The sequence below is a fragment of the Panthera onca genome, chromosome X, assembly GCF_046562875.1.
Source record: "Panthera onca isolate mPanOnc1 chromosome X, mPanOnc1 haplotype 2, whole genome shotgun sequence".
In the NCBI taxonomy this organism is placed as follows: domain Eukaryota; kingdom Metazoa; phylum Chordata; class Mammalia; order Carnivora; family Felidae; genus Panthera; species Panthera onca.
The window spans coordinates 112,877,883-112,890,415 of record NC_138357.1 but is presented as its reverse complement, the minus strand read 5'-3'; positions in this window follow the sequence as shown (position 1 = coordinate 112,890,415).

Here is a 12,533-nt window from a genome sequence, read left to right as displayed (position 1 = left end):
TTCTGTTCTCCTGATGTTTTCATATAATGACAGATAGTAGATATCTTTCCATATCATTACATAGAGAGCTCACTCATTCCTTTGAACAACTGCATAGTATTGCATTAATTTTATGGCATAGATGTATCAAGGTTTATTTAACCTATTCTCTATGACACTTATTTTGTTTCAGTATTCACAATCAATGCTGCAATATGTTTCCTCTAACACATATATCAAGAATATGTTGCATAATATGTAGAGGTGGAATTGCTGAGTCAAAGCAATTTTTGATAGATGCTGCCACATTGAGCTCCATAGCTGTTGTACCAATTTACGCCCCCACCAGTAATGTTTGAGGGAACATTTCCTGATGTCCTCTCCAACATGGTGTATCAATTGTGTCTTCTTGAAGTTTTAATTTGCATTTTAAAATTTTTAAGTAAGATTAAGCATCTTTCTGTATATTTAAAAGTCATGTATGTTTCCCTTAAACTGGCAGTTGCTAGCAATGAACACTTTTTGAACTTTATCTCATATGACTCCTGTTTAGAGTTGGATGATGTTGACCACTGCTTTCTTTTAGATGTGCTCTCTTTTCTTGTCTTCCGGAACACCTCTGATGCAGCTTCTCTTCTTCCTCTCTGACACTTTCTCAGTGCCTCCTGAGGGGTTCTCTCCTTTTGCTTATGTCTTAAATGCTGTTTCTCTGGGCTCTCTACTGTACATAATGGGAAATAGGGTGAAGCAAACAAGGTGCCTAGGGCACAAACTAAGGAGGTGCTCACTCTCAGGATCATGCAAATGCAGAGTCAACGCTTGTATGATCCTGAATGTGAGTGCATGGAGGGTTAGATAATCATAACAGTATGCATGTTCTGGCAATTGTTTGAAAAATTTACCCTTCTTTTTGTTGCCTTGAATATTTCCTTAAAACTGTTTTGTTGTTGGGGTGCCTGGATGGCTCAGTCAGTTGAGCATCTGACTTCCACTCAGGTCATGATCTCGCAGTTAACGAGTTCGAGACCCGCATCGGGCTCTGTGCTGACAGCTCAGAGCCTGGAGCCTGCTTCAGATTCTATGTCTCCCTCTCTCTCTGCCCCTTCCCTGCTCATGCTCTGTCTCTCTCTGTCTCAAAAATAAATAAACATTTAAAAAAATTAAAAAAACTGTTTTTTTGTTGTTGTTTGCTTTAAGCAATAAGCACTTTTGGGATCAAGGAGAAACTGAGAAATTTGGTTTCCTGAGGACTAAGTATTATATAAATCTAGGTGAGTCACTGTTCCGTAGTAAAGGAGGCAAGTCAAAGCTTATTACAGGCTGTCAAGGGTGGCAATAGGTGAAAATGATAACACAATTCCTCTTCCTCTTTCCATTTGTGAGAAAGGGAACATATTATGATATGATATGGCACATAAATTTGAAATAATTTAATTCTTGAGTATGTATTTGCTAAAGAGCTCAGAATATACATTTACTAATTACCATATTATGTCATGTGGTTTTATAATGTCATATGTTTATAATGTTGTATGTAGGGTATGTTTCAAATCGTAGTTTCCCTCCATTGTTTCTGAACACTACAGGTTCTATAGTTAATAGACAAAGCTGAAATAGAAGAAGAAAGTAATTGCCCTAAAATCTCTTATGGGATTTTCAGAGTAGAAGCTTACATTCAGTTTGTCTATGATCAAAACAGTATCGGATTGAAAACTATGTATGGGCTGAATACAAATCATTAAGACAGTTTCTGGAATTTGTCTTTATTTTATAGGTTTGGACTCTAAAGGATAATATTTATGCTACTGTTACATTTTCTTAGGCACCAGAATGACCAAAATTTGGACAAGTTGTCATAATTCTGCTAGGATAACAAAATTCAAAGGGTCAGATTTTCCATGACTTTGGTAACTAAATTGTCAGATTAGACCATATATTTCATATACCTGTGCCTTTTATAAAATATGGTTTCTAAAATCCAAATAGCAAGGGGTTAGTATTTAAAAATTAATTAGTATCTATCATGAAGCATTTGTTATAATTTTATAACTTGAACACCTTTCGGTATTTTTATTACTACCCATTAGCTACTAAAATCCATTGCTTAATTTTATCCTGATTCTCTCTCCAAGGCTGCAAAAACAAATATAAAGTGAATATTTTCTTTGAGTCAGATGGCTCCCAGGTCATACACATGCCTGACTCTGCTTTTTTCAGGGTTTCCAAGATGTTTGATTTGAAATTTTTTGCAAGTGTGTTCACTTCCTTTTAAAATCTTCTCAATTCTGCAAGTTTATCTTGTATAATTTGATTTATTATAAATAATTTTCATCACATTCTTTCTTATTTCATGGGTACACTATCTTATTTCTCTAAAGATATTTACCCGATTTTGAAAATAATTTGAATATAGAAATCAGAACATCAAGTTGTACACCTTAAATATATATAGTTTTTATCTGTCATTTATACCTCAGTAGAGCTGAAAAAAATGTGCTAAAACAGTTTAATACCTATATGGAAAAAAAAAATAAAATTGGATCTCCTTTCAACCAACAGTTCCAGATACCTTAAGAATTTAAAACTGAAAGGCCAAAATCTTACACTAAAAAATAAAAGATTTTTAAAAATAAAAAAGAATTTGAATATTGAAGAGATAGACCAAAACCAACAAATAAGAAAGTGCAACCAGATAAAAGCATATGCTATGCAAATAGAATATAATTCAACAAACTTGTTGAAAATAAACATTACAAAATAATAAAAAATTTAAAAACAATTCAATAGATGATTTTGTAATGTTTATTTATTTTTGAGAGAGAGAGAGAGAGAGAGAGAGAGAGAGCGCGCGCTAGTGGGGGAGGGGCAGAGAGAGAGGGAGACAGACTCCAAAGCAGGCTCCAGGCTCCAAGCTGTCAGCACAGAGCCCAATGTAGGGCTCGAACTCACAAACTGAGCTGGAGTTGGAGGCTTAACTGACTGAGCCACCCAGGTGCCCCTTAATAGATGATTTAATAGCACATTATACACAACTGAAAAGAGAAAAATAAACTGTTAGATATATGAGAAGAAAATATCCAGACTGAAGCATGGAGAACAGAAGGATAAAACATTCAGACAAAAACAGAAGAGATATATGGAACACAATGAACTAGTCTGACTTTTCACTGATTTCATTTTCAATTAATAAGGATGATTGAAGTTCCAGAAAGAGAAGAGAAAGCAGATAGAGCAGAAACAATGTCTGAAAAGATGATTTTTGAAAGCAGACAAAAGACATCAGGCTACATATTCAAAAAACTATAAAAGTCCAAAGCAGGAAAAATACAAAGTCATACGGAAGCATATAATAGTAAAACTGCTGAAAATTAAAATCCATGAGAGCATAATGTTTGATGTGACTTAAAGTATCATTAGAATTAAAATATATAACAACAAAAAAGGTGAAAAGGGGGTGAATAAAATAAAAGAGTTCATTGGTCTTTTCATTTTTTGGGAAGTGGTACCACTTTTCATTACACTTTAATAAGTCAAGGATATATGTTATAATTTCTAGGGTAAACACTACAGAGTATGAGAATAATGCATTGATAAAAAGCAGTAAAAAAAGAGAATAAAAATAATATAAAAGAAGGGGATAAAGAGAAAAAACATCAGAGACAATAAGGAGGATTAGACACTTAGGCTCATGTTGCCATCTTCTCTGGAAGCTGAGCTTGCTTTTGATGGAAACCTCTGATACAACTTTATTCTTTTATTAAAAAAGGATTTTTTTTTACTTCACATTATCTCTAGAACATTTGTATAGTTACATAATTATTTGATTATAGTTATTTGATATTTATTGGTAGTTTTTCTCTGAATACTCATCATACTCAGTTTTAAGAGAAAGTAGTAGAAAATAATTTTAGTTTTTAACTATATATTTTTTGAAAACCAATTTACTTTTACTTAAAAAGGATTTTTTAGGACCCAACTGTTACCTGAAGCTGAAGGTATGCTTTTTGAGGTTTCCATGTAGGCCAAGTATTCATAAAATTATCCCTCATATGGTCTGGATCAGGTTTATTTTGTATGCTACATTCTGACATTTCCCTATCAGTATTCTATAAGCTCCAACAGAACTTATGGAAATGGTTTCTCTAATTGGAATTTATATTTTTACTGGTAACCTTGTAAGAGATGTGTTTAAAATAGTTCTTTAAGATCCAAAAAAAAAAATTCCTTATGGTTGTAACTTTCTAAGGAAATCAAATGTACTCAAAAGTTATACAGCTGTTTTATTATAATTACTCTGTAAAAACAGGTGTATGTAGTATGGAGTCATCTGTTTTATCCACAAAGCTACAAAACAATGAAAATTGTTATTTGTATTAATGACTCTGAAGTCATTTTGAAGAAAAAAGTTAAAACATGTTATTTTTTTTTTTTTTAATTTTTTTTTTCAACGTTTTTATTTATTTTTGGGACAGAGAGAGACAGAGCATGAACGGGGGAGGGGCAGAGAGAGAGGGAGACACAGAATCGGAAACAGGCTCCAGGCTCCGAGCCATCAGCCCAGAGCCCGACGCGGGGCTCGAACTCACGGACCGCGAGATCGTGACCTGGCTGAAGTCGGACGCTTAACCGACTGCGCCACCCAGGCGCCCCAAAACATGTTATTTTTGGTTTTAGTACTCAATGTATTTTGTTGTAGGATAATTATTTTAAAATTGATAACCCAGGATGTAACTATTATGCCAAAGACTTAATTTTCAGAGCACATTCTATACCCCAGATTGTACTGCACTATCATTTGCTGTTCTTTTTGAGGTGCTGGCAAAAAGGAGCCTTTTTTTTAAACCTTGGGAATCTCCTATTTATCCAAATACCATAAAAACCATCTCAGTAGTCTAGAATAGGATTGATATTCAGTTATCATACACTACAGGGTTGTATTGATTGTTAAAATAGTGAAACATTGCCCTACTGGTTAGTAAATGACTTTGGCTTAGAAAACCAGCTGCTGTTACCTCCACAACTGCCTTGGACCCACCATTCTTGACATCTTTCAGGATCCTACTCCAAAGTTTGCATTGTTGCAGTAGGTAAATGTTTTAGTAACTTCCCATATAAAGATACTAATGTTGCTCCAGATAGATCATAAACTAATTTTAGCCATTCAGATAAGCATTTATAACAAGAGGAGGCACCTGGAGACTTCTCCCAGGGTTCTACCTCCTCTCTCAAATTATAGGTGCACATTTTAAATGTAGCTGTTTGTACTAGTCCTAAAGATTTACTTGGTCATGCAGTTCATTTGTAACTTTAGAAATGGTAATTTTGGTTAGTAAATTTGGTTAGTAATCGTAATTTTGTTTTAGTAAGCCATCATAATTTGTATTCCTCCACAAGTACAAGGATTGTGGCACAAATAGCTTATTTGGAAGGTGGCCTGGAAAAACATCAATAAAGGAGTAGGGAAGTGAGACAGGGAAGGAAAGACAGCCAACAGAGTGTTTTTTATCAAGAAAGATCCCACTGTGGGAAACTAGTGCTTCATTCTGTAGGAGAACTCTGGAAACTATAGGAGACACACCTTAGAGTCATACCACCTAAGGTATTAGATATCTGGGGAATAGATACTCCAAGTCCTGTTCATCATGGTTTGAGGACTTCTCCAAGGGGCATTAATTCTCTAGTACTTTTGATCTGCTGTACATTAGATGGAACTGGCCCAAACTGCTAGAGAAAGCTCTCTGGCAAAGAGATGCAGGAGCTGGTAATGGAATTCATTCAGGCAGGATTGCACTAAAAGAATAAGGTACAAAAACACCAGCTAATCTAGACTTTAGCCAAGAGATGCTCATAGCAAACTCCTACTGGCTCTATCATTACCAATTCACCTTAGTCTCAAGATGAAGAAGTGTGTTGAGGACTGATCAACTTCAAGGTGTGTGATTTCTCATCCAGACACATTTTCCATCATGTGAAACCTTAGGAGGGAAGAAATAAATTAACTTGCATTGGAGTAATAGGTCCCTCATATTTTAAAATAATTTTCTTCTAGATATCTTGGCAAATGGGCTGGGGCTGCATTCCTGTTGGGGGAAATCTCAACCATCATTTTGTTTTTGGATCCCCATTTCAGCTCTTCAAAAGCATCTTCTTCCTTGGAGCAGTAGGGGTCATGGGGACTAAGGATGCTACCACTTGGGAAAAGACTTAGCCATCTCTTTCTCTCTTTGAATCCCTTTACTCCCTTATGTCTCCTTGTTGTGGGGAAGGGAGGAGGACAAGAAGCCTGCATCGCTTTGCTAGACAGCTTAGGGGCAGCAGCCCCACTCTGGAAAAGTCTGGAGTAAACTATCTATACAAACTCTTTCTAGATATTGGGGCACTCTCTTCTAGATCTATGCCCTTAAGTTTGTAATATTTTTTTTTATATTGGCCATCCAATTACTAGTTTGTGATTTGGCTATGATCTTTGTGGAAAATTTAAAAAGTGAATCATTTGACCTGCTTTGACTTTAGGCCTTTGGTTGACCTGTAGCTTAGATAAAATAATATGAATAAGAACTATTATTATTATTATTATTAGTAGTAGTAGTAGTAGTAATAGTAGTAGTAGCAGGAGGAGGAGGAGGAGTAATAGTGGTAGTAGCAACAGCAGTAGTATAATTTGCTGTGCCCTAACTCTGTGGTCCAGTGGTATGTGGTTTGCATAGATGAGTCATTTAATCCTTATATTAACTTTCTGATGTAGCTACTATTATTATATTTATATTATATACAACTGCTTCCTTGGGTCTACCAGATCTCTCCAATCAAAGGAAAACCTTTCTCTTTACAACTACCAAGTAATCCAAAGTGGGGGGAGGATTTCAACACCATCCAAATATTTTGTTCCCCCAATAACCCTTTACCCAGTAGCTTTAACATTCTTGTACCAACCAATTATTACATTATGGATGCAAAAGAGTGATTCGTTATTTTTGTCAGTCCTTCTATATTTGTTAGCTGACATCTTTCTGTAGAAAAGAGCATTTCTTTTTTTTCCCACTGTCTTCTTTTCCTTGAGCAACACCTGGACCCAGGGAGTTTTATGTATTTAGCATTGTAATAATTTATGGCCATTATTCCTTTTGATATTCAAATTGTCTAAATTTACCAAGTAGGAACTCCTTCAAATTGGCTTTTATGTCCTTCCAGCACTCTTTGAGTGCTTTCTTACTTTCTGGCATGGAAAAATATTTCAGGCTCACTCTCTTACTCTTCCTGCCCCTGACCTATAAGCATTTCTCTTTAACCATTTCTACAAGCGTTTCATTTTTCAAAGGAACTCTGTTTCCTTTCAGAGAGAAATGGTATCTAGACACCAAATCTGTGTTCACTGCTGTTCAGTGTCATTGTCTCCAGACCCCCTCATTGAACAGAACCAGAAAAGATATTTTTTCAAAAAATAATGAATTCATTTTGCTCTTCCCATTTTCATTATTCTGATGGATAACCAAAAGAAGAACTGGATTTGCAGCTGTGCCTTCTGTGACATGCCCTTTGTGAACTGTCTTCTCTCTGTTGGCTGCTGGAAGGTGTTGCTAGCTGCAATTTTACCTCTCTCTCTTCCAGACTTACTAACACCTTTGGTTCCAGAAAAGACTTTAGTGACTGTTTTCTAGGCTGGCTTTTTTGCTGCTGTTCTTTGCCCCCATTTCACAGCCAGGCTAGGGCTGAATACCAAATAACATTGTGCCATCTTACTACATTACATTCCTAGTTGCCAAGAGAACATCACATTTCAAGGACAGTTTGGCTATTTGAAAGCTGTGGAAATTTCGTTAGCTTTCAGCCAGAATTGTTTTCTGTTCAAAGGCAAGATAACACCCTATTATCCTCAAGGATTCTCTTATAAAGCTTCACCTTCTCCAGACTCACCTTATCTTGCTTTTGTTTTTTGTAGACATCTTATTTGCATTTGCAAGTTCATTACCAAAAAGGGGTAAAATTAATTTAAAAATATTGTAAAGTATCTGTCATGTTTATGGTGCTGTGTTTATTTAAACAAGGTTTATAATTTGTACAGTAGTGATAATGACAACTAGATATGCATTAGCTCATTTAGAGCACTTATTTAGATCCCATTGTCCTGGTAGCTTCTCTTCCTACCTTGTCTTTTCCCATGGTGGCAAGAAAAGGAGTTAGATAATTATGTGTTCTCTTTCCCTACATTGGTGTGTTTTTTTTCTTCTTCCATTTGTTCAAAATATCTGGAATCCTCAAGTCCAATCCACTGCTCAGAGATCTTTTTCTATCTTCTTCTCACATTTATTTCTTTGTCAACCTCTTATCTTGTATCCCATCAACTATCACCTCTTTCCCTCTTTAGCGTGGTGGTTAAGAGCACGGTTTCTGGAGATAGTTTCTAGTTATGTAGTTAAGTACCCATAGGCAGGCTACTTAATTTTTCTGTGTCTTAGGTTCCTTATTTGTAAATCAGGGATAATAATGGCACCTACCTCATAATCTTGTTGTGAAGATTAATTGAATAATATGTGTAAATCATATAAAATGGTGTTTAGCATTAAGAATAGCTTCAATAAATGTGAGCATATTTTATTATTTATTGCATACACACCATCACAAAAAAGACTTACGTCTATCTGTCTCCAGGATCAAATGCTTGTCCCTCATCTTTCCACAAATAAACTGAACAGGGTCTCACCACCTGCATCTTTCACACAGAAGGCCAAAGTGTCTGACTCAAGTAAATGAGAAGTGGGAGATATAGGTAAGGAAGGAAGAGGGGGTAATACAAGTGTACACTGTTCTCTCCTATAGAGGTTGACTTTATTGCATTTCTCTGTCATGTCTCTCTGAAGGTAAGGTTACTAGATAAAACACAAGACATCGAGTTTAATTTGAATTTTAAATAAACAACAAACCATTTGCTGTATGGACATAATATAGTACAGTGTAAACATTTTTAATTTTCTATATATTATGTTTTGGCATCCTAAAATAAAGACAAAACCTTTCTGGCTAGAGAGCAATTACCCTTCCCTGAGCTAGCCAATTCTTAGAGATAGCAAAGGGCCTAAGCAGAGCATGTTTTTAATGTGCAAACTAAACAATCAAGGGCTATACTTTCTTTATCTGGCCTGTACACCCCACAAGACCATATTACTCTGCTTTAATAATCCCAGCGCTAGATGCCAGGTAACTAGGGAGCATCCCTATAGTCTAAAGCCTGATAAAATTATTCAACCTAACCAGTCCTCTGCCCTGCCTTGTGGAAATCCTAGTAAAGACAGTGGCCCAAACTTTTCCCTTGTTCCTGACTTCTGTTTCCTGACCATTCTGGTATCTTTGCCATATGACCCTGAACAGTGTGCCATGCTCCTGTGTCTAGGATCTGTGAGTATAATAAAATTTGCTTTTTCTGGAGCCTCTCCTCTGTCTCCTCTTGCCACATCTGACTGACAATCTCATAAAAGAATACAAACATAAACTAATAAATTATTTGTTGCTTATTTGAAATTTGCATTTAACTATGTATCCTGTATTTTATTTGCTAAATTTTTTGACCCTAACTGGAAGCCCCATGACAAAGACTAGTACAACATTCTCGGTCTGAAGATATCATGATTAGGTACAAACAGGAGCTGTAGCAGATGCTATCAGTCTGCTGCTCTTGTCCTTGGACCTGGCTGGCTAGCATGCTCCAGCCCACATCTACCTCCAATGTCTGCATCTCTGGGCCTGAGGGTTTCTTCTGAAACTTGCAAGGCAGATGAGAAATGTTGATGAAATAATTTCTACCCTTCCTCTACCTCAGTAGCCCTCAACCAATGACTGCCTGAGGTTGTGGTATAATTGCTTCAGCTCCCTTGGTCTCTGGGTGGGATAATTCTGAGGCATATATTTTATAGAATTTCCCAGAGTTTTCTCTCAGGATTAAGCTTCATTTGTCCACTGTAGTGACTGGCTTAATAACGGACCCTGTCGTTGAAAATGTTGCCTTCCCTTTCCCTTATTCTTTCCTTACTATTCCATTGGTGGTACCTGTGCTTCCCAAATACACAACTGGCAATAGAATCCTGATGACAGGGTCTGATTCTTGGAAATCCAATTAAGATAGCAGCTCTTAGTTTCTCCTTTGTTTCCAGCATCTTCTTGATGATGTCTGTATTGTGTTAGTTCATTTGCTACTAGTAGTTCATTGAACTAGTAGTTCGATGCTACTACTTGAGTGGATTAAATATACAGAGTTTCTTAAAAAAAAAAAAAAAAACAACAACTCTTCAGTTGCTATATTGTTTCACAAAAGTATTTCTTCTTTCATTCCTGGCTTGCATTTTAGTAATTGTCTGGTCTGCTTTTTTGACAACTAATAATCTGTTTCTTTTTCCAGGATGCCAAGAGATTGGTTTAGAATTGGGTATTAAGACCAGTTCTGGCACAACAAATGAAAAGTCTTCCATTGCTGCTTGTGAGGAACTCTAACAAAGGTAAGATAATATGTAGCAAAATTACTTGCCTCTTTGAGCTGGCAAAGAATATAATTTTAAAAAAACTGACATCTTATATGACAGAGTCTGAGTAGGAAGCATAGCATTTATCACCTCCTGTTCACCAGCTTTTCTTTGGGGAAAAAAAAAGTCAGTAAGATTTTATCTTGGATGACGCCTACTCACCTGGCTTGGCTTAAACTAAAAAAACATGAAAATGGTGGAGTGTGAAATAACATGCTAGGTATACAATTTAGCCATGTTATGGCTTAAACACTAAAAACAAAATTTACTTTCCCAGAAAAGGGATGTTCAGTAAATCTACACTATATATTAAAAACTAATAAAGGTGCAATCATTGTTAAAGAAAATGGGGCATGGATATTTGTCAGTGCCTAAGTGTGGGGAGAAATAGCAATGTCTGTCCTTTAGGATTATATCAGGAAAGCCCTAAAGGCTGAAACTCAATATGTATCCAGATTCTTAGGAACAAACTTACTGCATGGAGCAGGGTATATGTGAATGATGAAGCTGGTTATATAGGTGTACTGTGTTTATCTTGTAATAAATATTTTTATCTTCAATAATTACCCTTAAAAGGAAATTTCCTGAAAACATTGACCAGACCCTCCATTGATGAGTAAGAATTAGATCTGCTGAACTCTGGAGTCTTGCAGAAGAACATGTCTAAGAATTCAAGGTCCCTCAAATCTAGGCCTCATTGCAGACCACGGCATCCTTTCTTTCCTAAATACAGTCTCTGAGTGGGAGGTTCTCAATGTAGTACTGACGTAGGTGTGAACATTTAGTATTTAAAGTCATGGGAAGCAACTTAAATTAAATTGCGTTGAAGTTTTCAAGCTTTGAAATTTCTATTTTGGATATTTTTTAAAGGAGGTGTGGGGAGAGAGAGAGAAACAGCTTGTTCACTGGGTAGCTTTGTGTCCACCCGCCTCACCCTGCCTGCAACCCTCTGGAAATCAACAATCATTTTATTGGCACCAGTACAACAAGTCTGTCAGTACTGGAGAAAATGTACTTTTTTTGTGTATGCTTTTTGTATTGGTCTTCTCTTGTACCAAGTAGAGTCACAGCCACCAACAAGAGAAGCTATATTTACAAAACCATGTTCCCTTGCAATCTTGCTTGTACAATCTGCTCCTGAACATTCCATCTGGCATGGATTGAAGAGACTCAAGACATGGGCTTACTTAAAGAAATATTTTTTTTTTCCAATCAGAGATTCATGTTCTGAGGAGTGAAAGGAATAGATTCTACTCCTATTTCTAAAAAGTTTTCAGAATTTCTTAATTTAGGTTATTGATCTGAATTGATTTTGGTGTCCAGAAAAGCAGCAATGAAGATGTATAATAAAAAGGAAAATAGTTCTGAGCTGAAACTGGCAATCAACCCATCCATAAAGGATGTTTTTCAAAAACCATATTTGCTAAACCTCAATATTATGTGGGTTATTATTTATATTTTGATTCTGCTGGTTGCTTTTGCTTATGGTGATTGGTAGAGGCAGACTGGTTTAGTCTCCTTGAGTTAATCAATAAGATTCATTTAAAAAGTGAATAGCACCACTATAATGTCTGGCAAGTAGTGGGTGCTAAATGAATATTTGTTGAATGAAAGAACACTTTACATTTTAGTAGCATAATGTGGTTTTTCAAGCGCTGCAATAATCGTTGTTTTATTTGATTCTCTCAAGTAGCTAGAGAGGAAACTTCAGGATCACAGATTCTATAGCCATGACTAAAGTCACCCAACTGGAAAATGGATGAGTTAGTATTTAAACTCAGATTATATAAATGAAAGATCATACCTTGACTCCTCCAGGCATGGAAGCATGGAATACAAGGGACTTTTGGGGAAGAACTAGCTCATTTTTATGCCAGTTAGGGCATGTTATTTAAGGAAATAATAGTATGGAATGGTAAATTTGGTCTACCTTCCAGAGGGTCTTGAATGGGAGGCTAATGTGTTTGGACTCTACTCCAAAGGCAGTGCGAAACCATTGGAAGTTTTTGAGCAAGGGATTAGTGTTGTCCTTTAGGCATATTA